At 35.9% G+C, this 5,127-nt stretch overlaps 1 pseudogene; it reads left to right on the top strand.

Moving 5' to 3' along the window:
- The first annotated feature begins 345 nt into the window (after window positions 1–345).
- LOC102866050 lies at window positions 346–962 on the top strand (annotated as a pseudogene).
- Window positions 963–5,127: the final 4,165 nt, after the last annotated feature.

Below are 5,127 nucleotides of genomic sequence, written 5' to 3' on the forward strand. Positions count from 1 at the left end.
GTAAGTGGGTGCAGAAGTATGGAAAACCATGTCTGACATTATAGGAATTAGCCCTGCACTGTGAATATTTTTGTTGGGATCAATTCTCCTTTGTGGAATTAGTAGAAGTCACATTCTGAAGTCTTCATATCGTACTTGCTCTTCTTACAACAGGAAATAAGATTTGAAAGTAGAGCATATCCTTTGTCCCAGAATCCTTGCTCTGAGTAACTGTTAGACATAGAAGAAAATCTATACCAAGATATAAAAAAATATAATCTCCAATGAATAGGGACTCACAGATACCGAAAAGAGATAAGAGGGTTCTGAGGCCAGAGTTCTAAGCTTTGCTCTCGGTCCTTCGCCATGTGTGCTGCTCTGCTAGGGGCTGCAGCAGCGAGCACTGTGCATGCCTTCTCTGTCTAACCGCTGACCAGCGGGGAGCCCCAGAGCCTGGCCTTGCTGCAGGGCAAAGTGCTGCCCTTTGAGAATGTGGCCTCGCTCTGAGGCACCACCTCCCAGGACTACACCCAGATGAACGATCTGCAGTGGCATCTCGGCCCCAAGGGCTGGTTGTGCTCAACTTCCCATGCAGCCAATTTGGGCATCAGGAAAACGCCAAAAATGGAGAGAAGATCCTGAATTCCCTGAAGCATGTCCAAACAGGACGCAGGTTCGAGTCCAACTTGACACTTTTTGAGAAGTGCGACTTTAATGGTGCTCGGGCGCAACCCCTCTTCGCTTTTCTGCAGGAGGGCCTCCCCACGCCCAGCAATGATGCCACTGCACTCTTGCCCTACCTCAAGCTGATCACGTGTTCTCCAGTGTGCTGCAACAATACTGCCTGGAACTGTGAGAAGTTCCTGATGGGGCCCTATGGTGTGCCTGACATCATGGCCCAAGGGGCTCAGCAGTGCCTAAGGTACTCTCCCATCCCAGGCTGCCTGGCAGGCACTATCCTCCCTTCTGTGGGGTTTCATTAATACGGGTGTTTGCTCTAAACTTGAATGGAGAAATGTCTGATGCCTAACAAAGTCCCCTCAGATTCATGGTGGTCCTGCAGGTCCCAGCTTCCCCTCCCAGGTGAGTACACATCTCACTAATAAAGTGCTAAGTAGAAGAATTTAAAAAAAGAGATATAAGAAAATTGCCTCAGAAGCAACAAAGAAAGGAAAAAATAATTGTCCCCTAGAGTTGAGATCCTGAATTTGGTTTTCTAACCTAGTAAGCTCTAGGAAAATAAGCTTATGTTCATTAAGCACACTAATTTATGATGCTTCTTTTATAGCAATACCAGGTAACTAAGGCTAATGAAATTTACACATATTTCATAAATATTACTAACTTTTATTTCTTTGTGTATTTTCTTCTCCTTTCTTATATTTCTCTAATGTTTGTCCAAAGACAAAATAATTTCTTGTCTATCTATCATGATTTTGCTTCAAGTTCCAATAGTCAAGGCAATTATTATTACTCAAGGATTTTATTTTGGATTGCCTCTTATACATCTGAAAATTGGACAATAAACATGGATCACAGAAGAAATGATGCCTTTAAACTGTGGTGTTGGAGAAGAGTACTGAACATCCATGGTTGTCAAAACAATAGACAGATCTCTCTTGGAGAAACTACAACCAGGATGCTCCTTAGAAGCAAGGATGGTGAAACTTTGTTTTACATATTTTGAGCGTATTCTTAGGAGGCACTAGTTTTCAGAAAAAGATTTCATGTTGGGAAAAGGGGAACATTAGAGAAAGAAAAAGATCCTCAGGAAGACGAATTAACACAATAACTAACAATTGGCGGAGAAAGATGAGTTATCTCCTTCTGTGTGATTTGCAGCACCAGAAAACTTAATAGAGGGTCGGCTGAGTTAATTCAAATCAGCAACACATAAAAACAAAATATCTTCATTTTAAGAGGAATCCCTTTCCACTTGTTTTCAGTATTTAATCATACTTCACATGTTCATACTCTTATTTTTATCCCTATATAATTCTAGGTCTCTTTCTCTATCCCCCTTCTTATTTCAGGAGATAAGATTTCTTCTAATTATTTGATACTGGTTAAGACATATCAGTTGCCTTGCTCTGTTCACATTTTTTCTTGAAATTTTTAATTCTTAAATATATGTCTAAGGCAAGTTGTGATACATGAATCCAGTTTAATTTTTGGCATTTATTCAGAACATTTTTAGTGAATTTCTATTTTTAAGAAATGCCCATGTTTTTTCCTCAGCCTGTTTTGTTAGCCTAATGGGTAAGGAGTTGCACTACCAACCCAAAGCCAAATGATTCGAATGTCTTAGCTGCTCCGCAGGAGAAAATTAGTAATATCCTACCACGTGATTTGCAGCCTCTGAAAACCCACTGAATGGTCAGCTGTGAGTCCAGTCGGTGTTGACAGCAATGAGTTGAGGTTTTGTCCCTTATATTTCAAATTAAAAATGTATTCTTTCTATGAACATACACAGTTCCAGGGTGCAGACCTACTTTAGTGGTTTCCTTGCTTAGTTCAATTTGCTTTTGAAGATTCTACCAACCCTCTGCCATCATTTCAATTTGTCATCACCTGTATCTCCTCTGGGTTCAGCCATGGTCTGTGACTGTGAGTGGTTGTAGAGCTATATAGACAATGGGAAAACAGCTGTATTCAGTTCATATTAAAAAGCAACACCTAGGAAAGATCCAGTGAGGACATAAAAAAGGTGTAGTAATTGTGGGCATAGATCAATGATGATTAACTTTATAAAATACAATGCATGGAAATTATTATATGAAGAACAATGTGAATAGAGAAATGTGTGAAGCACAATGTGTATAAATCAGAAACAACGTATAAGAATTATGTATGCAAACCAATGTAAAATAAAAATAACTGGAACAAAAACCCCAACACACAACATCTGAAAATAGAGTGGTAGCTTTTCCCCTGCCTCAAAGATAATGTATTATGTATTTCTCCTTTAAATTAAAATGATAACAGAATACTATGAAGAACTATATTCTAACATCTTTGAAAACTGGAATAAAATATTGCATATCTCTCATTTTCTGTGTTGACTTATTCTTTTTTAATATTTTTAAAGGATTTACATGAAGATTTGCTCAAAATCACTGGCAATAAGAGAGATCCAGTTCAAAACTATAATGAGAAACCATCCCTCCCCAGTAGTAGTAGCAAAGTTTAGTAAGGCAGCAAGCAATAAATGTTGGCGGAGATGAGGAGAGGTGGCGACTCTCACACACTGTTGGCAGAATTGTAAATCGGTGCAACAACTATGGAAGACAGTTTGGTGTTTCATCAAAAAGTTGAACAAAAGTATAGCTTTTAAATAATGTTTTTGTTAGTGAGTACACATATAGTTTGGGGGTTTTTTTTCCTGTTCTTTACCCCCTTTTTCATCTTTTTTAATAAAAATATGAAAGGAAATGTTGTGGAGGTAACCACCAAGTATTGCTAATAAGAAATCATGTAAAATATATTTTGATTCTTTAAGGTGTTATGTATAGTTCATTACTTGACTATTATCTAAAAGAATGAAGTTTAAGCCTATCCAAATGTACCTTGGAAGATAGATTTGGCAATTGGCTTCTTAAAATCCAAACCCTATCAATAACAGAGGACGATAAAGGCTACAACTTAAAAGAGAAACTATGGAACATTTCTACTTTGAACACATAGGGTTTTCATTAGCTGGAATTAACTCAATGGAAATTAACAACAACTGTTTTAAATTTTTATTTTGCTGAAACACAGGATACAGTGACATTCTCCAAATGCCCTGAAAGCTTCACTGAAGGAAATGGTCATTCCCAGCTCACTTTCTCCAAGTTTAAGTTGGAATCTGCCCTATATATCCTCTCAATTTTTTTCACTCTATAAAATTATAATAGAAATGTTGTTTTTATTGTGTGCCATTGACTTGAAACCAATCCATAGCTGATACTCTAGTGGATTTTCAAAAGCAGTAAATCATACAAGAGGAGATTGCCCATCTTTCTCCGATGGAGCAGCTGGTGAATTCAAACCTCACATCTTTGAGTTTCTAACACAGCTTCTTACCACTAAGCAACTAGCTAAGCAACCAGAGCTCCATATTCTGAAAATGGAGGAGTAGAAAAGTATGTAACTGTGCATAGAATTATGATAAATATTATTATATAAAGTAGAATGCTTTAAGAGACCATACAGTATGCATGTGCTAATATTATTATTATTATTATTATTATTATTATTATTATTATTTATTATCTGTAATACTGAATATGCTCTGTCTTACAGAAACCTTTATATAATGGAACAAAATAATGACAGAGTCTGTGCCATTCTCAATAGCTCTACTGTGTTTAATCCATTGTTCACATATGGAGTCAATTCATTTCATTGAGAGTGTTGCTGTTTTTTACTGACCCTCTCTATCAAGCATGAGGATTGTCTCGAGTGAGGATTATAGGTCTTCTTGACTTATAGATCGAATAGTTATTATAAAAGTTATTATATAATTTCCTATATACTTGATTCTAGATCTATGAATAGGGTCCACAATGAGGATAAATAAATATTCCGTAATTTCTGTTCTTTACAATATTATCCATAATGTATTATCATTCAAATAGTCAAATGTCTTTGATGTCAATGCCTTTGTGGTCAACATAACTACATATGTTTGTATATACATATAGCTATATGTATCATTTTAAAAGCTCTAAGATGACAGCATTTAAATAGGAAAAATATGGCACATATACAAGAAAAAAAGAGGAATTTAAATGCCTAAAACTTTCAAAATAAATGCTGTATTTTTCAAATAATAGCTGGATTTTAAGACATGTTTTCCAAGTTAGTAAGCAGTATAATTGACTGTTCTTATATAAAAAATATATATGCATGTAGGTTAAAAATAATTCAACTAAACTTTTAAAATATTAATTTCCACCTATTACCATGTTGCCCCAGTGCACTATTTACCTGGTATTGGTTATAGAAGATACAATAGACACTACTTAGGCACAGTAATGAATTCCAAAAACATCTTATTGCTTAGGAAAATAATCCAAACATTAAAGGTGGGTAGGATAGGTATTTTTGTAATTGAAAATAAATTATGAGGTGAATGATGTAAACTTGTCAATATATAGATTTTAT

The sequence above is a fragment of the Elephantulus edwardii genome, unplaced genomic scaffold (genome assembly GCF_000299155.1).
Source record: "Elephantulus edwardii isolate Elephantulus edwardi_28Jun2011 unplaced genomic scaffold, EleEdw1.0 scaffold00046, whole genome shotgun sequence".
Lineage (NCBI taxonomy): Eukaryota > Metazoa > Chordata > Mammalia > Macroscelidea > Macroscelididae > Elephantulus > Elephantulus edwardii.